Raw genomic sequence first — 22,801 nt, 5'->3', positions numbered from 1 at the left:
ACTGACATTTGAAGAATATCCTTCTAGAACTTTAACTTTATGCAAGAATTCACAAAAAGCCAATTTTTCCTTTCTAGACAGGGTGTAGGCTACTGGACATAAAAAAGTGCATTTGTCCTTCCTCTTTGGTGCCAACTCTTACTTATCAAATCCATCCTTGCATTAATACCATCCTTACTCTATCTTAAGATATGGAGTAATGTGCCAACAAGACTCACAAACATTCTTTTCGATATGCATCGCATCCAGAAAATGCCTAACATCTAGGGTCTTCCAGTATGGTAGTTCAAAGAATATAGACTTCTTTGTCTAATTGTTCTGAACAATCTTACTTTCAAATGATTTTCTAAATTCAATATTCAAATCTTTAACCTTTCCAAAGAGCTGCTCATCGATTAATGGCAAAGGAAATCTACCCTTCTCAAGGTAGCCATTGAAGGCCTTTTTTAACCATCAATAATAATGTGTTTGTAGAAAAAATCATCAATGACCCATGAAGACATTTTTTCTACAATGTTCCAATCACACCGAACAAGTGTGCTCCTCACAAACTGGACATGCATCTTGCCCTTTGATACTGTATCCTAACAAATTGACATAGGCAAGAAAGTCATTTATGGTGCCAAACAACATTGCTCATAGGATGAAATGTTCTTCTCTATACCCATCATAAACCTCTACACCTATCTCTTATAGTATCTTCAGATCTTCAATCAATGGAGCTAAGTACACATCTATATCATTTCCTAGTTTTCGAGGCCCAAAAATCAATAACGATAGCATTATAAACTTACGCTTCATACACAATGCTGGAGAGAGGTTATAGATCATCAAAATGACTGGCCATGTACTATGAGTACTACTTTACAAGCCATGAGGGTTCATTCTGTCAGTGGCTAATGTAAGGCATAGGTTTCTATCTTCTATCTTGAACTTAGGGTACATAAGATCAAACTTTCTCCATTGAGGAGAATCTGCAGGGTGTCATAACTTGCCATCCTTAATTCTCTTGTTAGCATGCCATGTTAAGTGTTTAGCATATTCTGCAATGTTGTATAGGCATCTAAATATTGGTATGATTGGAAAATACCATACCACCTTTGCCAAACTACATCCATTTCTCTTGTATCATGATGCACCACATTTTGGACACTTATCTAAGGTTAAATACTCTTTTTGAAAGAGGACACAATCATTTGGACATACATGTATCTTCTCATAGCTCATCCTAATAGAACAGAGCACTTTTTTAGCCTCATAAATATTAGGTGGAATCTCATTGTACTCTGGCAACATCTCATACAAGAGTTTAAGCAAATCCATGAACTCTTATCGCTCCATCCATTAGTAGCTTTAGGTTGCACAATTTCAGAACAACTGATAGTTTTGTGAATTTTTTACAACTAGGGTACAATGGCTTGTCAGCATCACTCTTCAACCTCTCAAACATCTCAAGACAATCCTTAAGATCCTCTTCAATCATATCAATCATCTCATCAAGATGATCAACATCATATATCCCACTGTCATAACCCAATATTGATCAGCTCGTACTATCCCTCTAATCACTAGTGTTATTCCTTATCTTCCCATGCATGGTCCAACAAGTATAAGTTAGATTAATGCCATTACAAATCAAATGATCTTTCAATTCTCTTGGCCTTACTCTTTTTCCATAGCAACATTTTAGACAAGGACATATAACTCCATAAGGGTCTTGATTACGATAAAAATGTAAATTCAATAAACTCATCTACACCATCCTAATATTCTCTAGACAATCGATTAGCCAACATCTACTTACGATCCACATCACTATTATAGTCATACAAATTCAAGAAACAAAGACTTAGATTTTTCTTAAAAGAAGAACCTCCCAAATAATCAAATCATACAACACAATACATTTAAACTAAATAAATCAATTCATTTAAATAATAATTTATTTACATTAATTCATTTATATCCTATCAATTAATTGTAATATAATAACAATCTCTCTTAAAAGTAAATGTCCAAAAAAAAACACATTTAGTAAAGAAAATTAAAAACTTCAAGCAGTTCTCTCTTTAATATTAAACTTTAAGCTAATGAAATTAATAACTTTAAATTCTTCAAAACTTCAATGCAAATAATTTGTACCAGAAATTATCTATACATTTTTATAACTAAATTATTTTAAAAATATAACTAAATTATTCTAAAATTTATAAGAAAATTATTATAAAATTAATTATTAAAAAAGTACCTTAGACGGCGGCACAACTGACAGATGGCAGTAAACAGCAACAGACGGCACGCAAACACCAACGGGAGAAGCTGAATCGACGAACGGTGTTACACGACAGATAGCACTAAGATAAAGATGGACGGCGTAATCTGCACAAATCTACACAGCGACGGATGGCGCAGCACGGCAACAGCACTAGGACAAAATGGACGGCGTGCACGACAAATAGCACTGGAAGTGAGACGGACGATGCGATGCACCGCGATATGTGAGTCAACTTGCACAAATTTGTAACTTTAAAATATAGATTTGCAATTTCAGATCTACAACTTCAATGGCGGCAAAGTCAAAAGGAAGGACAGAGACACAAACACAGACGTCGATGGAATGTGGATAAGCTTGATGACGCGTGAACTAGTTATAGGGACGAATGATTTGCAAGAAAGAAAGAGAAAGGAAGAAAAGCACACTTGAAAAAAGAACGCTTAACTAATCAGAGAGGCGGGCTATAGAAAAAAAATACTGACCCTCCTGGAGAGCTCTCTGAAGAGTACTCTGAAAGGTCACCCTTCAGGAGCGCTTATAAGCGAGCGCTCCTGAAAGGGAAGCCCTTCCAGAGCACTCACTGGTGAGCACTCCAGAATGGTAAGCCTTCAGGATCGCTAGCTTATGAGCGCTCCTGAAGGGGAAGTCCTTCCAGAGCGCCCCTTGGATACCTTCAGAAGCGATCTAATTTAGAGCACTCCTAAAGTGAAGAATTCCAGAGCGCTCTTTGAAGAGCAATCCAGAAGGCTTAATATTTTTTTATATCAGAGTACTTAACATGAAAAGCGCTTTGATAAATTCTACCTTAAAATTTTAGAGCATTTTTTTCTAAAGCACTTTGAAACACCCACTCCTATATATATTGTAGTAGTAGCAGTGGCATTTTGGACTTGATTTCCTTGATTTAATTGCTCTTATGGCTCTTTTTGAGGTAGGGGATCACTACAAAATTGTTCCACACCTTCTTCTTCTTCATTATTACAAGAAATAGCATCATTAGAGCAAGAATTTACATTAAAATCACAAAGAATAGGTGTTGGAATAGAATTTCCAGAATTGAATTTTCCATCAACAAGATCATTTTCAACATTTTTACCAACCATTTTTCTACTTCTAATCTCAATAGCATTAATAAAGGACTTAGGATTGACAACTTTATTGCTAGGCAAAGTAGGTTGTTGAGCATTAGTAAAAGAAATATGATTAGTTAAATCATTTTCTTGCATAAAGCTTATGTTGCATTTTTCATGGAAGACATATCATCATTGGTAGCTTTGTTTTGAGCTTGTTGAGATTCTCTATCACTCTTAACCTCATTTAATAACAACTCAAAATTTTTGGATGGCATGGTATTGGCATTAGAAGGTGAAGAAGATAGTCCCTTAATAAGTACAAGTTGCCTAGAAGAACTAGGAGGTTGAGAGTAGGAACCATTAGTTTTGCCTTGAATAAAATTTGAGGTACTGCCTTGTCCATATGGCAATGAGTTGCCATTGTTTTGGCATCTTTGAAATCCCCCTCTTTGGTGTTCTTGATTTAAGACTCCACTTGGATTAGCATAAGACAAGTTGGGATGATTTCTCCAAGTTGGATTGTATGTGTTCCCATACATGCCTTATTGACCTCCTCCTTGGTTGTTTGCCCTATACATAGCACTCAACTCATAAGCATAATTCATATTGTAAATGACAATTACCTTCATTATGTATGGAAGAGTTACAAAAAGAACAGAACATAGGAACCATAGCAGTGCAGGGAACACTAATATTAGACACACTTCTCAAGTTAGCATTTACATTTATTTGTGGTGAAATGACCTTCCCTATTCTATATACAAGGTCATCAATTGTGAGTTAGACAAACTATTAGTAATCGAAGCCAGTTTAGGTTCCCTCACCCCATATTGAGCTCCACTTTGTGCCATTTTATCAATCAATTCCCAAGCTTTGTTAGGAGACAAATCACTAAGAGAGCCATCAAAGGTAACATCTAAACTCATTTGATCTTTTGGCAAGAGACCATCATAGAAATATTGAACAAGATGCTCACTTGGGATTTGATGATGTGGACATCTAGCTAGCATAGATTAGAATCTATTCCAAAACTCAAAAAGACTTTCATCAAAATTTTGCACCATACTTATGATTTGTTTTCTCAAGCTAGTTAGCTTAGATGATGGAAAGAATTTATTCAAAAACATGTCTCTCAACTCTTCCCATATGTGTACCTTCACATGAGGTGGAAAGTTCATGTACCATTCTTTTGCATATGACTCAAGACAAAACAGAAATACCTTACCTTGAACATCATCTATATGAGCACTCACCAGTTTCATGGTATTGCATACAAGATATAAAGAATGCAAGAATCTATGACAATCCTCACTGGGCTACCCATGAAACTTAGGTAATGCTTGAATAAGAGAATGTTTAAGCTTAAACATATGATCATGTTGAGGAATGTACAAACCATAGGGATTAGTATTCCAATTAGGAGAAGTAAGTTGCTTAATAGAAATCTCATCATTTAGAGGATGATGCATGCCTACTTCTTCCCTAAATGCATGGTTATGATTTTGCATGAAGTTCCCATTATTCCCTAAGTTTGGTAGATGGATTTGAGTATTGTTCAAATGTGGAATTGGTGCTGGACCTTCAAGATTTACCCCATTTTCCTTGGTTAACAACCCTAAAATTTTGGTTTTGAACACTTTGAAGCATAGGATTAATATTAGGGTTGGGATTAGGGTCATTGTTGAAGTCCCTAGGCATTCTAAATGAGCAAGATCAATGTTGCGGTTAGGAGTAGCCATGGAGGATTCTAAAACAAGATAGTTATCAATTGGATTTTTCTCTTTTCTTATCATCCTCAAGCTTCTCTCAATCTCTTGGTCTATTAGTATTTGCTCACTAAGTCTCCTATGGGTCATACAATGTAACGCAAAGACAATGAAAAACAAGAACTAAAATCAATAATAAAAACACACTAAATGCAAAAAAAAAAAGACACCTAGAGCTGGTTCTAAAAGTCAAAGACTCAAGGAATGCAAAGCACACAAAACATGCAATGCAAGCAAGCAGAAGACTCACAGGCAAAGCAAAAGAGAAAAGTAATATTTTGTTTTCTAAAATTAGAGAAAAACTTAAAAATAACTCAAACACAAAATTAAATAAAATAACAAAGTGAATTCAGCACTAAAACAAGCAAAGAAAGAGTTTATAAATGCTCAAGAAGAGTCTTCTTCCAAAACTGGACGTTCTAGAACTCTGTTTTCTGCCTAGTCCATTTATGCAGTTTCTACAGATCAATTCCCATGACCAAATGACCTAAAAATTTAATTGTAATTTGGGAAGATATGGCAAAACAATATATAAAAATTTCACAATTTTTAAATGAACCAATACTTCCCAATTTTTCTTGCAATTCAGGCTATAACAATCTAGAAAAAGAATTTCTTCCAAATTAACCCTACGAGCTTTGTCACTTGTTTCAAATAGGTTAGTATATGAATCACCAAAAATGCAAAACACAAAAAATGAATCTAAGATACTGAGGAGAAATTTGAGCTTTGGATGGAAAATTTTGGATAGGTACAGAAAAGGTTATGGGCACACAAAGTTGATAAAGTCCTGAATTTCTCCAGAAAAGTATATTTGACCATATATGCTTCAAAAATTCACTCAAAGTAGTATACAAATCCAAATAATACCACACCACTTTTTTTTAAAAAATATAAGATATAGTTCTTGTCATGCATAAATTTGAAAAAAATTTTCCTAACATAACAGTTCTCAGAGAATTTTCAAAATTCATCCAGGAAAGTTAGAAAATCAGTTTTCACATAATTGCACCCTTAGTAAACCAAACTTCACAAAATCACACAAAAATTCACAAAAAATTCTAAAAATCACATAATTGACAAATGAAACACAAATCAACCTTAAACAAATCCTAGCCTTGCCTCCCCGGTAAAGGTGCTAAATTTTGACTAGAGTTATCGCTACCCTAGCAAAATAACACTAAACTACACTAATGTAGTACTAGTGTGAACTTAGGTCGATCACTATGAGGAGGCTTAGTTGGAAATTTAGGTTTAAAGTGTGCTACAAGTTGAATGGAGTTTGGGACAGATTTAACCTCAAAACTAGTTAAGCTAATTAATCTAATTCTAAGGTGAAAGAGGTGTGTGTAAATCTATTAGAAGTATTGATTACAACCTAGCTAGTTTGATTTCTTCTCTTTTCTCTTTGATTTTAGTGACTTAGTTATATTAACCAATACTTAGCTAATACCTTGACCAACCTTAATTCAAGATTATGATCCTAACCAAAGTATAACAAACATGAGTCAATTAGGTCAAGCATATATGAAGGAATTAACAAGCTTAAGATTATGATTCATGAAGATATTCACATGCATAGTTGGCAAGATTATAACAAGTAAGAAAGCATGTTAAACTCATCAAGCTAACCAACAATATGGACTAACTTTAAAAAGCCAAAATCTAGAACTCAAAGTAACAGAACTCAAGTTGCAACAAGCATCTCTCAATTATATGAATCATCTCTTGAAATTACAAGATCAAAGAGTCATACAAATTTGTAACTCTAGAGAGAGAAAAGTAGAGAGAAGAAATTAAAATTAAACTAGAAAATAATAAAAACTTAAGGTTTCCTTTCCACATAGTAGCTCCTTCAAGAATCTAGCCTTGCATCATGAAGTGATGAACAAGATAAAGCTCCAAGATTATGGTCTTCTTCATTATGATTTTGCCTATGATAGCTTGGTTTGATCCTTGAGAAAGCTATTAGGTTATGTAGAGGAAGAAAAGAGGAAGAGAATGGTGGTGGTTTTGTGAAATTTAGATGGTAAGATTAAAAGATATGGATGAGAGGGAGTGGAAGTGTAGAGAGAGAAGTGAGAGAACTTAAAGCTTGAAATATGAAAATATGAGTGAATGATCTAAAAAAATAATCCTAATCCTCTCTAAATGTGTTATTGGATGAAAATATAATGGCACCTATAAAACAAGTTGCCATAAAACTAATTACATGTCATTAGGTCTAGTGAGGTTAAGGGTAGTCTAAGTTGCAAGTCACTTGGGTGATAATCCCAATGCTTGCTCTTCTAATCCCATATTTGCATGTATATGATAAGCTCTTATTCTCCCTTAATTCCTTGTAATTCACTTCTAATGCCATTCAAATTTAGATCTAAAATTTTCTTCCAAGCTTCTCAAACACATTACAATTATCTTGAGTTTTGACAAGTCAACTTGATCCCTTGTGTGCATGTGCATGGAAACTTCATGTGTGCCTCATTGGACCTGATAAATTACACCATTTTGAAGCCCATTCAGGTCTTAAATTTCGTGCTTAATGGCTCCCCCATGTGCCAAACCCAGTCTTGAACCAAAGCCTCTTTCATGCAAAGTGTTACTTTAATTTATGTCTTTATTTGTCATACTTGTTTATCTAAATCACAATTAAATCAAATAATCAAATAATCATAGTGTGACATTTATTTAATTAAACTAAGGTACAAAATATTTAATTCATCTAAGGTATTAAAATGACTAGAGGAAAAGAGCCTCACAAGACATAAGTGTAAACAAGCACACACTTAAACTAAAATCAAAGGGAAATAACCTTAAAATGTTGTCTTTTCCTAATAACTCTTAACCTAGGATGAATCAATGAAAAATAATTATACCAATCATCTTAGCTCATTAAAAGACATAAACCTCTAGCTTAACCCTAGTTTGATGAAAAAGTGCATTTATAGTCAAATTAGCCCTAATGCATGTATTTGAACACTTAGGCAAAATTGTACTAAGAATATGATATCAATGCATATGGAGACTCTTAACATATAGAAATAGTCCTAAAACTAATGCACACATAAAATTCCTAATTTTTTCTTGAATTCCAAACAAAGTACAAAAAGACCAAAATACCCCTAATATGCATGCTTTCTCACTAGGGCCCCAAACCCTAATTTAACACCAAGAATGACATTTTAAGGTTTCCTATTATTGAATGTGGTCCTAAATGCCTAAGAAAAATGTGTAACAAATATGACCTATAAAAAATTCAGGAATTAAATATAATCCCACAACTGATATAACTCAAAAAAAGCCAAAGGCCACAAAGTATTTCCTTAGTTATTTTAAGCCTTCTATGCATTAATCTAGTCCTTTTATCACCTATGCATATAATAAAAAGAAGGGTCACTATGTTAAGTCTTGACTTTATAGGAAAGAATGGTACTAGTGGCTCTATGAGATAGGTTCCCAAAGGTACTTATGTACCTAAGAATGTGACTAATAAGAAAGGACCCAAAAAGAAATAGGTACCTGAAGTGAAATGGTCTCGTATTACAAGTGTGCCTTACTATCTCAAAAAAGAAAAAGTGGTATATAGATAGCTTGTGTTTGAGACACATGATTGGACATATTGAGGACTTTGTAAAACTAGTAGAGAAAGAAGGAGGAACTGTTACTTTTGGCATAAATAAAAATGTCACATATATGGAATTGGGAAGGTTGGTATAGGAAAGGAAGCAAGGAATATCTTGTCTTCAACCTTATGACCAAGACCAAGGAAGAGTTAATCAATGTTATCTTTGATAAGAACATAATGAAGAATGATGTCTTAGATGCTAATGAGATAACTAAGATGATGGATAATCTCTGAATTCAAAAATCTTAAAAATCTCAAGACTCTGTGGAGAAGGAAGAAAACTTACTAGTGGATGAAGAACTAACTCAACCAATTTCTTGGAGGATCAACAAGAATCATCCATTTAATCAAGTTATTGGTAAGATAAGTGAACCAGTACGTACTAGAAGCTACCTTCAAAACATAGCTAGTCACTTAGCTTTTATATCAAAGATGAAAGCCTAAGTCTATTAAAGAATCTCTATCTGACTCTTACTTGAGAGACACTCTACAAGAAGAGCTCAATCTATTCAAGTAAAGTCAAGTTTGGGACTTGGTGTCAAAATCCAAGATCATCTTATTATCAGAACCAAATAGGTCTTCAAGAATAAAATTTAAAGTTAAAAATAAAGCTTGGCTAGTCACCAAAGGGTTCAATTAAGAAGAAGGAATAGGCTATAAGGAGACTTTTGCTCCAATTGTAAGATTAGAGGCAATTTGTTTACTTTTAGCCTATGCTGCTATGAAGGACATCTAGCTTTACCAAATAGGCATGAAAAGTGCATTTCTTAATGGATACATTCTTCAAAAAGTGTAAGTTAAACCAATACTTGGTTTTAAAGATCTTCAAAAGCTCGATGCTGTGTTTAAGCTTAAGAAGTACTTTACAGACTCAAACAAGCACCTAGAGTATAGTATGATCGATTAAGCTCTATCCTTCTAGAAAAAGGTTCAATTAAGGTAAAGTTGACACTAACTTATTCATTAAGAGAAAAGAAATAACATCTACTCATTATTGAAATTTATGTAGATGATATAATATTTAGTGCAACTAATAATTCCTTGTGTAAGGAATTTTTTTCAGTTAATGTAGGGTGAATTTGAAATGTCGATGATAGGAGAGCTCAATTTCTTACGAGGACTCTAAACTTTGCAAAGGAATGATGGAATCTTTATCTATCAAACTAAACATCTAAGGGAGATGCTTAAGAAGCTTGAAATGGATCAAGTAAATGGAATAGAAACTCTCATGAGTTCCTATATCAAAATAGAGAATTCAATAAGACCATAGTACGATTATAAATAATATAGAGGAATGATAGAATCACTCTTATGCCTTATTACAAGTTGTCTTGATATATCCTTCAATATGGGTCTTTGTACTAGATTTTAATTAGCTCTAAAGGAATCTTATGTGATAATCGTGAAGAAGAATTTTTAGATATCTCAAGGATACAAACAAATTAAGGCTTTGGTATCCTAAAGGTGAAAGTGAGTTCTTGATTAGATACTCTAATGCAGACTTCAAGTGATGTAAAATAGAGAGGAGAAGAACAAGTGGGATTTGTTACTTCTTTAGTAACTCACTTATGTCTTGGGCAAGCAAAAAACAAAATAAGGTCTCTATATTATCAACAAAATCAGAGTGCATTTCTACTAGGCTATGTTGTTCATAAATCCTTTAGATGAAGTAACAACTTGAAGACTTTCGGATAATTGATCAAGTGTGACAATATGAGTACAATATGCTTGATGAAAAACTTAGAACATCATTCAAGAACAACATATTGACATTAGATATCACTTCATCAAAGATCATGTACAAAAGAAGGATATGATGGTAAAGTTCATTCCTACAGGATTTCAACTTATGAATATTCTTAGTAAACCATTGGCAGCTAATCAATTTGTGTATATTAGAAGAGAATTGGTTTTGTTCAATCCTAATGAGTTGTAAGTATTTCTTACTCATTTTGAGATTATGTGTTTTAAAATTGAAAAAGAGTCTAACTTAAGCTTCAGAGTGTTTTTAGTTGTTTTGACAGGACTCCATCTATATATTTTAGAATAACAAGATTTGTGGGTATAAAGATTATTATAAGCATTCCTATACTAGAATTAACATGTTTTCTAAATGTTTGGAGGCTTAAAATGCTTATTTTAAAATAAGCAATATATTTGGGAATAGTGGAGTCTATTTTAGAGTAAAGCTCTTATTCCTAAACAAGGATGAATGTTGAAGGAAAGCTTATGAGGAAACTATTGAGGAATAGTACATTCACTTTGAAACAAGTCACAGTTATTCTTGAATAAAGACACCTATTTTAGAATAAGTTATTTGAAAGGGAGAAAGCTACTTCAGAATGATGCACATCCTAATAATCAAATACGACCTATTTCAAAATAATACTACTATTTTAGAATAGTAAGGTATATTGAAATTTATGTCATTTTAAATTCCCTAACGGCTAGTTCCAAAATCAAAATAGAGGTAACTAATCTAAGATAGGTTATTTATGAGTTGTGCTTAGTTCATTTCTCTTTCCAGTCAAACATCTCCCAAAGTAACCCTAACCTTCTCTACTTGCTCAAATCTCTCTCAAATCTTATCTAAATCTAAATTCCCTTTGGCCATTATATCGATTCACCTTCTCGACCTAAGTCCTCATCAAAGTCAACCTTTAATATTCTTATAGTTATTACTCTAAAGTATATGGCATGAACGAAGAATACCATAGAATTATTGGCTGCTTGTAGGCTTACTCCACAAGATTTCTTTAAGGCTAGAAATGTCATGGTTAACAAGAAAAGATGAATTCATATTATTTTTGTTAGTAGTCAATATGAGGAAGTTTTGAAAAAGGCAATGCAATTTGCCAAAGTAAGAAAGAAGAAAGATATGAGTAAGAGGGTTCCAATTATGGAAGCTTGACATATCATTGTTGATACACAAAACACTCCAAGTTCAAGAAGCATTTAAGGTAAATCTCAAACTCATATGCATGTTTTTTAGTCTCAAGGTTCTAGTGTTTTGAAAGAACTCTAAAATGTCACTTTGAGCAATGTTAATTTTAGGGAGTCTAGTCTATAATGAAAAGAAAAGAAAGGGTAAAGAAAGGTATTTGATGGTCATATAGATTGGTCTGAGTATAACTGTGGACATCTGAATAAGGGTATCGTGCAATTTCAATATACCAAAATGCAATCTAAGAATTTAGGTTTAAGTTGGTCTATAGACTTTAAAATGTTAGAAGAAAATGGGTTAGATGTGAAGAAATTCATTAAACCTTATGTGAAGTTGCTAGAACCTAACAATCTCACATATGAAGAAGTTATGATAGCTTTCTACGGCTTTATCTGTCTCTTTTATGATTGCAAGATACTAAAGGTAAAAGTTTGAGACTAGGAGTTTGACATCATAGAGGGCTATTTGATCAAGATACTAGATTTTCCTATTAATGGATGTATGCTAAAATTATCTAACTTCAACTTCATTAAGCCATTAATGTAGAAGACCTTAGTACCTAGTTGGGAGCTAAGTGATCCACCTGTAACCATGCTAGCTACTATGCTTGCAATCCATAAGATTTTCATCATATATTAACTAAAATTATCTTAGGAAAGCAAACTAGATTTAATTCTTTGACTTAAGAAGACTATATGCATCTAACTACCATAATTAACGGGATGAGGATTAATATAGTTGCAATAATATTGGAGAAAACAAGGTCATTAATCTCATTAGATCGTAAAAGGGTTGGGAAGTCCCTACTATATGGATCTCTCATCTCTAGGATTTTGGATGATGAAAAAATCAAATACTTAAAAGATGGCAACAAGATACTCATGTTGACATTATAAGATAAACTACCTATAAGAACATATAGCTTCTTACAGCAAGAGAAGGTCAAGTGGAAGCTTCCTGATCTACTACTCTAACAAACCCCACTTCCTTTGTGCAGTCCTTTGCCAATAAGAGGAGAAGAATAGATCCAAGAACTTTATGCCTGGCACTTCTAGGCTTGCTTAGGAAGAAGAACCTTTGCCTAACATGGATGCTCACATGGTGACATGGCTAGATAAAAGGTTCAAAAACTTTATTTAAATTGTTCACTGTGTGATTGGAGAGGTAGAATGAAGGATATAAATTTAAGTTGCAACATCTCAAATTTGATGTTGAGATATTTAAAGCTCAAGTCATTAGCTTAGGAAAATCTTTATAGGAAATTAAGAGAATGCTTATAGGAAACCCTTGAATACCTACTCCTAAAAATGTCTCTATGCATACAAATGAGACCTTCTCTCATAACTCTAAGTAAAACAATCTTAAGGAATTTAAAGGTCACAATGACTTTGGTACTTTTAATGAAGAAGCTATGTAGCCTATTAAGAAATAAGTTGTGTAAGAATAATTATGGCTGAAGAACCTAAGGATCAAGAGGTTTAATGGATGCAAATATTAGTCTTGATGTAGTGACTGCAATTACTCCATACTTATGGAAATGCAGATTTTAATGTGGAATAAGTTACTCCTAAGCCTATTATAAAAATTCATTCACCTATCAATCATCCTATGGTAACCAAAAAGTAATTGTTTATAGATTGATGAAGAAAAATTACCAAGTTTTTTGAAACCTATAACTACTTACATCGTTGCTTGCCTCTAGAAAACTAGTTCATTTATCTCCACAATTCACTCAAAGGCCATTCTAGGAAGAGATTGAAGCCAAAGTCAAGACTGCAGGTCCCTTAACTCTAGTTACTCTATGTTTACATCTCTTCAAGACAATAGATCTAACTCCTAAGCCACTTGATGATGACAAAACTGGGGAAAAAAAGGGTATGAGTTTGGTTAAGAAGGAAGAAGATAGATCAAAAAAAATTGAGGAGAGCTATAAAATAATTAAGGATTTAGGAAAAGAAAATAATTAAGAGAAGCCAATAATAAGGAATCCTATTGCAATGAAGAAAATAAGTGAAAGAAAATTCAGGCCAGGAGTTGTTAAGGGAAAGGTATCTATGCTAGCTAGTTCCTCAAGACCTTCCAAATCTTTGCCTAAGTGTTTAGCTTCTACCCATCCTCCTCTAGCTACCTCACAGCCACTTATAAGCATAATCCCTAATAACTATGTGATAAACTTCCTAGCCAAAATGGACTCAATCAAAGTTAACAAGGATCCTTTGACCAAAAAGCCAAAGTCTTAAGCCTTCAATCCTTTATATTTGAATTGAGCTTATGTTTGTTATTTCTTGTGGTTACCTTCTAGTTAATACCTTTTATTACTCATAATTATTCATTAATACAAGTGCTTTATTAAGTTCTTAGTTTATGCAATTTACTTTCATTATTGAACCTGTTTAGGGGGAGAAAAACTCTATTTAAGACTAATAAAGTGTATCTCATTTTGTCATCAACAAAAAGAGGGAGAAATATTGAACCTTGGTTTTGGTGATTATAAAATAAGAGAAGTTTGTGTAATGTAGATTTAATAATTAAGAATTAATGGCTTGTAAGGAAATTGGTTGTCTTTGCTTTAAATTTTGAATCTCAAGTCTTATTCGCAAATAGGTACTTTGTAATATCCTAAATTCCTAACACTGAAACTAATTGCTAATTAGGAATAAATGAGTAAATTAGTGGTTAGTTGGGAATTTGGATGGTAAACTGATGTTTTGGTATGTTGGGATGTTGTATGAATAAGATTGAGTAGAAGAATAGTGTCTTGAAGCAAAAGCATGCTAGCATGGTGAGGCTTTCTTCACTATGCTACATGTCATGACATATACTTCATGTGCTGTGGTACATGGCATAAAAGTTTAATTAAAGGATGTATGATCAAGCATGAAGGTAGAGGAGGGAAAGGAGAGAAAGAGATAAAGGAGAGGGCGAAGAGGCTCTACTCTGTTAAAGTAAGAGTTTTTTGGAGCCTTGGGAGATATTTCTAACTAGTTGCTTACTGGTAAGTTTCATATTGCCTTAAGCTCTGATTTTACCATAATTTCTCTTAGTTAAGTTATAGAAAAATTGAATCAGGGAGTTTTAAGAGGTTGATTTCTTACCCTTTAGTGATAAAAAGATTCTTGGGAATCAAACCGAGGTTTTGTAACTAGTTTAGGAAGTAATGGTTAAGCTTTAGGGTTATAGGTTGAGTTTTATCCCTAATTTGATAACTGAAAGGGGTAGAGATCTGGCATAATGTGTGCTTGGATTTATGTAAGTGATAGGAAGGTTAAAAAAGGATGATTGAGACTTAAAGTGGTTAATTGAAAAGAAAAGAATGGTTAATTATGATAATAGTGATAATTAGTGCTTGTGGTCATTTATAAATTGACTAATAGTGCTAATTTTTATAGGCTAATATGTTGCGTGTACAACTTGAGGAGGTGAAAGTGAGTTGTGACATTAAGTGATTAGAAGAATAATAAGGGTAACATTTCTAGTGACAAAAGGGTTAAAGTAATTAAATAATTTACTCTGTTTGACTAATTCTCTTAATTATTTGTGAGTAGTCACATATTGTGTGTGTGATTTGAAATTGTGGCTTGTTTGTGAAATTGGCATATTGTGCATTGGAAATGATTTTAAAGAAAAGGGGTTTATGATAATATATATGTGTAGTTATACAAGTGGCATAAACTACAAACATGTGGTTTACAGTTGGGAAGTAGATCTTATTAAGGGTAGGAGTTCACTCGTAGAAAGTAGATCTTGAGTACCTAACGAGATGTAGTGTTAGAAAATTTTTCTCCTTATTGTTGGAAATTGTACCCTAGAGCCAATTATTATACTATGAACATTATTATTTGATGAATTTCTCTTTTGTTATCATATTAATTGCATGTTTACTATGATGATTGTATCTTTAGACAAACTATAGTGATTGTCCTAAATGTCCTTGATCAGTCATCTATAAGGGATCATACATGAAATAAGACTAGTATGACTTTGATTAATTATAGAGATATAAATCAAATTTGTAAACACTTGAAAGGGTTTTAGGTACTAGACCAACCCATTATAAGAAAGCTGCATGGTATAAGTGATAAGCTTATTTCATATGTAAGCATATCACTAAGCCCTTTGACTTGATATCATCATGGATTCCTACATGATGACCACTAAACTTGAAGTCACCTTTAACTAGGTAATCATAAAGGCTATGATTGAGTTTAGTAATATTCATGCAGAGGAATATAAGTAGTCAAGATGGAACTTATCCCTTACATTAATTGAGAGATATTACTGGGCCCCTTAATGAGAAAAACTGAGAAAATGTATGGCTATATTACAATGAAAAGAGTTTTTCCATTAATTATTTGTGAGTAGTCACATATTGTGTGTGTGATTTAAAATTGTGGCTTGTTTGTGAAATTGGCATATTGTGCATTGGAAATGATTTTAAAGAAAAGGGGTTTATGATAATATATATGTGTAGTTATACAAGTGGCATAAACTACAAACATGTGGTTTACAGTTGGGAAGTAGATCTTATTAAGGGTAGGAGTTCACTCGTAGAAAGTAGATCTTGAGTACCTAACGAGATGTAGTGTTAGAAAATTTTTCTCCTTATTGTTGGAAATTGTACCCTAGAGCCAATTATTATACTATGAACATTATTATTTGATGAATTTCTCTTTTGTTATCATATTAATTGCATGTTTACTATGATGATTGTATCTTTAGACAAACTATAGTGATTGTCCTAAATGTCCTTGATCAGTCATCTATAAGGGATCATACATGAAATAAGACTAGTATGACTTTGATTAATTATAGAGATATAAATCAAATTTGTAAACACTTGAAAGGGTTTTAGGTACTAGACCAACCCATTATAAGAAAGCTGCATGGTATAAGTGATAAGCTTATTTCATATGTAAGCATATCACTAAGCCCTTTGACTTGATATCATCATGGATTCCTACATGATGACCACTAAACTTGAAGTCACCTTTAACTAGGTAATCATAAAGGCTATGATTGAGTTTAGTAATATTCATGCAGAGGAATATAAGTAGTCAAGATGGAACTTATCCCTTACATTAATTGAGAGATATTACTGGGCCCCTTAATGAGAAAAACTGAGAAAATGTATGGCTATATTACAATGAAAAGAGTTTTTCCATTATTATAGTTAGTGCACTCAAGGATCAAGAAAGTAACCATTAGGTAAAGGAGAATGACAATTCCATGTCTTACACTTGACCGAAATATCAAGTGATAAAAAAGATGTGATATAGTTATATGATCGCTTACATTAGATCATTAATCCCTATATGAATTGGGTAGTTACAATGTCTTGCTAGAGGTCACTTATGACTTATGGGCTAGTAATGTTATTGGCCTACTACTAACTTCATATAGGCTTGTAGGGTCGTACACAAGAGCAGCCCAACTCGAGCTATAATATTCAAGTTCATTGAACCTAGAATGTGTCAAGATTCAATGAATGTAATGATTTATCTAGGGTGAACAAATTATATATGTGTATATATATGTATTTGAATATTTATCTGATAAATATTTATATATATATATATCTATATGAAGTGTAAAATTCAAAGTGTAATATTATATATATATATATATATATTTTAATATATATATATATATTTGTGTGTGTGTGTATTAGATTATATTGTGTTAATTTCAAATTTAGTTTTATATGATAAATTAAATTTAATAACTAACAAGATATGAGGGGTTATCATATTAGTTCTATAATTTGAATTTATGAGATAAATTAAATTTACTTTGTTGGCTCAAGATTTGATTTTTGAAATAATTGTGATTATTTTGAAAATGCATAAGGGAAGACAAAAACCTTAATTTATATAATATATAAAGAAGGATGTGCTTCCTAAGAGAAAATAGTTAGAAAGAGTCTTGATGGCAAAACATAGTGAGAGCCATGAACATACCTTAAAGGAAAAAAAAAGCTGGATAAACGTTTGGAGCACTAGCATGTTGTTTATATTGAAAGCTATTTGTGTGGACATCGGTAGAGGAGCTGATTTACATTGTCAGCTTCTGAGATCCAAACACTTGAAGGGCGTTTAAAAGTTTGACATTTAAAAGGTAATTTTTTTATTGACCTAAACTTAAATGAATTTGATTGGTTTGTGATCATGACTAGGGTACTAAATTTTGATTTTAACATTTTCGTTGCACCCCTGAATCTAACATTTAGTGCCTATATAGGTACGGTATTGTAGATTCTCTTCTTAGTGTCTATGTGGGTACAGTGTTAGAGATTTATATTCCTTAACATTGTGTGATGTAGTATTAGAGTATTAACGCCCCAGTCATGTGTGATAGGGTAAAACTATAGTCTGAAAGTGGCAAAGAACACATTTGGCTAGGCAAATCTACCACTAAAGGTGCGATCAAATCAAGCATTTGTGATTGGTCTAATGGAGCCCTTGGTTTTAGTCAAGGTGATATGGAGGATTGGATGGTAAAATGATCGTACTAAAGTATAAAAGTGGCTTTATGAAAATGGATGTGTCTATGTGTATATATGTGTGAGTATGTTTATAAGTTTTACTTATTTACAATTATTCATATTAATTAATAGATGTAAGTTATTCTATTACTGAGATATTTATCTTAGCCCATGGTTACATTTTTAGAGGTTTTGATAGTAAGGTAAAAAGAAAGACTTAGAATAGGCATAGTAGTACTATCGCCGTGCTACAAGAGTTTGTGTAATGAAGTTGTTATGTTGTAAATTATACATAATTTAAAGTTACCATAGGAATGCATGAGCATATAGCATCTGACGTGTATGTGTATAATTTTTGTGCATATCTTAGCCTTAGTGTATGATAATGTGTGACATGTGGTGAAATGAGACTTGATGGGCTAAGATAGCGTGGTAAATATAGTGGATGTGTGATGGTGGTGAATATATGAACATTTGGCCATATATGTATGATTATGTGAAAAGGTTATATTAGGCTCTATTGTACAAAAAAGGGCAGTTTGTTAGCCAAATTCATGTGAATGTGTGATTTCATTGTCATTAATGCTTAATTAGGTGAAAATATGCCCCATTAGATGTGGTCAAGCCCTTAAAAGTGGCTAATGACATAAGGGTTAGATAAAGGGCACTCAGGTTGGGTGAAAATGACAAAATGTAGTCACTTTGCATCTAATTTTTCAATTAAACATCGAATTGAAATGAAACTAGTGTCACTAGATAGCTTGTTGAATAAGCTTCATGTGGGCACTTAAATCGCTCCAATCAAACTTCGTATGAAGAAACAGTGCATATCTAAAGTTGATATCAGTGAGTTATCACTAATAGCAAAACTAATATGTGTGTAACGCATGTCACAAAGCGTGGGCTTATTGTTTTGTAGTACATGTCATGGCATATTGCCTTTTTTCTGAAGTCATTGTTTTGTTTATGTTTGCGTATCATATGATGCTCATGTAGCCTGTAGGCTTTTGCTGAGCAATGAAATATACTTTTAAAGGATTTTCAATGGTTTTGAAGTGTTTTGGGGGATCCTAAATATTTAAAAGTATTTGTTTTCAATATTCTTAAACAATTATTATTTGATAATAGTAAGGGTTTAAGGGATCTCTAATTGTATTATATGGGAATTAAGCGTGATAATTTAGTATTGTTAGGTAGACATTATATACACTTATTCCCAAATAAGTACCTTTATTTCCAAATAAGTGTCTTACTCCTAAATAGCCAAGAAACCTAAACTATTTTAGTATCTATTCCAATTGAAGTTTCTTTCTAAAAAAAATTAAGTATTTCCTTGATCTTAATTCCATAAAGATACTTTGTATTACTTGAAAGGTATCTCAATTGATCATGGAATCAAAAATCCAATTTCTAAGAGCCTTTGTAATTTTTTTAGTATCAAGGTATATATTTTGGAATAGCTCCTTTATTCTAGAATAGCTTATTCGTGTATCTGATCCTTATTCAGAAGTAACCACTCTTTTGTGTAACCTCTCCCTATATACCAAGCAGTAGTCCCGCCACTAATCTAGTATAAGAAAAGGGTTAAACAAATCATGTTTGCGCTAGGATTCATTAATTCACCATAATTTCACTACAAAATCACTACTTACATATTTATAACACATTCACAATCAAATCATAACCTGTTTATCAAATATTTCTCTATATGCATCATATTTCTACACACATAGGACCAAAATTCTCAAAATAATCACTTTTCACAACAAAACATATGCATATGTGTCCTATGGAAACTTTTAATTTACAATATACAAATAAACAAATTCATTATACAAACTTGAAGAGCACATGGCTATAGTACTACTACACAGGTTGGTGTCTTTTCCCTTGCTCGGCTCACTACTTTGACCTGAAAAATATAATCATGGGATGAGATAATAATCTTAGTAACAAAATAACTCATTACCATTAACTATCACAAGTAATTATAAGCAAGTATTGCATATACATAATCAAACATAGCATATAATATAATTTCACTTCAAAAATCTCTTTTCACAACTAATTATCACTTCTAACATGATCAACTACCATTCAAACCTCTATATTACTCTGACTGAAACTATAGGCCTAGGCCAACATACACTTATTAACCTAAACAACACCTTTAGTGGTAGAATCACCTAGCCAAAGGTGTTCTGTCCCACTTCCAGACTATGGTTTCCACCTATCACACCATGATTAAGATGTCAATACTTTAACATCACATCACACAGATGCTAAGAAGTTTAGATCTCTAACACCTTACCCCACATGGGCATTAAGGAGAAAATCTCCAACATTGCACCCCGCCGAGCACTAAGGATAATAATGTCATATTGACTTTTCACCACTTCTCCCTATGGGTGAATTTCCACCCTTTATAATCATGCTTACATATAAATTACTTATTTGTATTAAAATCCATATATATATACAGTCGTATATCTGTATAATTTGATTTCCTTGAAAGCCATTTCTTTAAAACTAATTTTCATGTACAACTATTTACTTTCTCAAAACAAGTATAATCTAAAGCCATTTAATGCAATAGCTATAATGCTCACAAATATTTACAATAGATAATCATATAGAGAAAGTTATTTGGCTACCTCAACCCTTCTATCACAAGAAAGGGTTACCTATGGATGTTGTAACATCATGAATTTTAATTCAAGGAACTAGTTACTAATCAGGAATAAATTAGTAATTAGTAGATTGATTATAGTTTAAGTGTTGGATGGATATATGATATGGTTGATTGTTATGTTAATAGGATTGAAGGGTAGAATAGTAATTCATGATGAAACGTGTGAGCATAAATAAGATTAAACTCATTGTGCCATATACTGTGGCTGGAGCTATATGTGCTATGGCACATTGCACAGAAATTGCTTAAAAGCTATGTCTTCAACTCATGAAATTAAAAATAGATAAGTGGGGAAAACGTGTTTTGAGAAGAGAAGAAGTTTATCTCTGCTAAGGCTTACATTGTTTAGTGATTAGGAGTTTGCTTTAGCTAGTGACTTATTAGGTAAATTTTGTATAGACTTAAGCTTCATTTCTACCCCCATTTTTATTAAATTTGATTAGTTGAGATATCAAATCAGGAAGTTTTAAGGTGTTGAAGTTTAAAAGAAAGGTTCAAAAAAGGCTTTCGATTATGAAATTAAGGTTTATGACTAGTCCAGAGTTACATGGTTGAGCTTTGAGAGTTTAGGCTCAAATTAGCGTAAAGAATTAGGGTGAAATTGAGGACATTGGTAAATAGGTTAATTGAAAGGGTGATATGGTTATTTGAATAGTACATAGGGCCAATGACTATAGATAAAGGACTTATAAATTCTAAAGATGTAAATTGAACTATTTTGTTTTTAAGGAATTTGGCTTAGCAAATCAATGCTTATGCTAAATGTTAGAAATTGACTAAGGGACATCTATTAGGTAGATGAGCATCCAAGGTTTCTTGAGGAAGCTAGACTAACTTGTAAGGCTCAATGCGAATAGTAACATTTGATAAAAAGGTTAAAATGTAATTGGAGTAACATTTTACTTGTGCATTTATGAAATTGTTTACAAGTATTTATATAACTATGTATATTAGGTTATGAACTAATAAAGTAGCAGTATTGTAAAAGAATATACATGCGGGTATGTGAGTATTGATTGAAATGTATGAGATGAGACATATGCATTTCATCCACGAGTACACCTTAGACTAGGTAGGGGTCGCGACCTTACTCTGTGTAAGTCTAAGAAGTCCTTGAGCTTAGAGCTTGACTTTATCAAGAAGGACTTAAGAGATCCTGAAGGTCTCAAGCATAGAGCTTGACTTTGCCATGATGGACTTAGGATAATTATCCATAAGTATAACCCTAGACTAGGGTAGGGGGTCATGGTCTTACTCTATGTAAGGCTAGGAGGTCTTAAAAGTCTTGATCGTAGAGCTTGACTCCACCAGGAAAGATCTAGGAGACCACCCAGACGCAATGAGGATACCTAGTTTAAATAGTAGTGTGGTGGGCCCTATTTTGTGTAAGATTAGAAGTCCTAGTTTGAGCGTAGAGCTTGCTCTACTAGCTGAAACTAGAAATGCATGAGCATGAGCATGAAGGATTGCTATGTATGAATTCTTATATATGCATATTATATTGTTTTTACTAAAACACATGCTACTTTATATCTTATTTATGATTTTGCTTACTGAAAGGTATTTGTTATATTTGAGTTACTAAGACGTATGTCTCACTCCGTTACCTTTGTACACAGGTGAAGAGAGCACAAGAAGGCTGGGAAAGGAAGTGTGGAAACAGTAGCCTTACATAGTAGTAGTATAACTACCAATTGTGTAAATGAATGTATAATGTGTTGTTAGAGTTAAGTTTTCAACTAAGATGTATAAGTATATGTGAAAAAAAAATATGTGAATGTGCATATAGGTTATGATTGAATGCTTACTTGTGCATATGATGTTGCATCTCGTTGAGGGTATCACAGTGGTGGGTACATGGGTAGGCCTAGATGCCAATCAAGTAAGTGTATATTATTGTATAACTTGTTTCGCTTATATTGAATGTGATTTTGTTATGTGAAATTAT

General features: G+C 32.7%; 1 non-coding gene across 1 annotated transcript; it reads left to right on the top strand.

Moving 5' to 3' along the window:
- Positions 1-4,329: 4,329 nt before the first annotated feature.
- On the top strand, positions 4,330-4,436 carry LOC129291925 (small nucleolar RNA R71). Its single transcript, XR_008588818.1, has one exon. It is a non-coding gene; the product is annotated as a small nucleolar RNA R71 (small nucleolar RNA).
- Positions 4,437-22,801: the final 18,365 nt, after the last annotated feature.

This window comes from Prosopis cineraria, unplaced genomic scaffold (genome assembly GCF_029017545.1).
Source record: "Prosopis cineraria cultivar Desert tree isolate PC_DT_omini unplaced genomic scaffold, ASM2901754v1 PC13, whole genome shotgun sequence".
Lineage (NCBI taxonomy): Eukaryota > Viridiplantae > Streptophyta > Magnoliopsida > Fabales > Fabaceae > Prosopis > Prosopis cineraria.
This window is presented reverse-complemented; position numbering and strand designations above follow the sequence as displayed.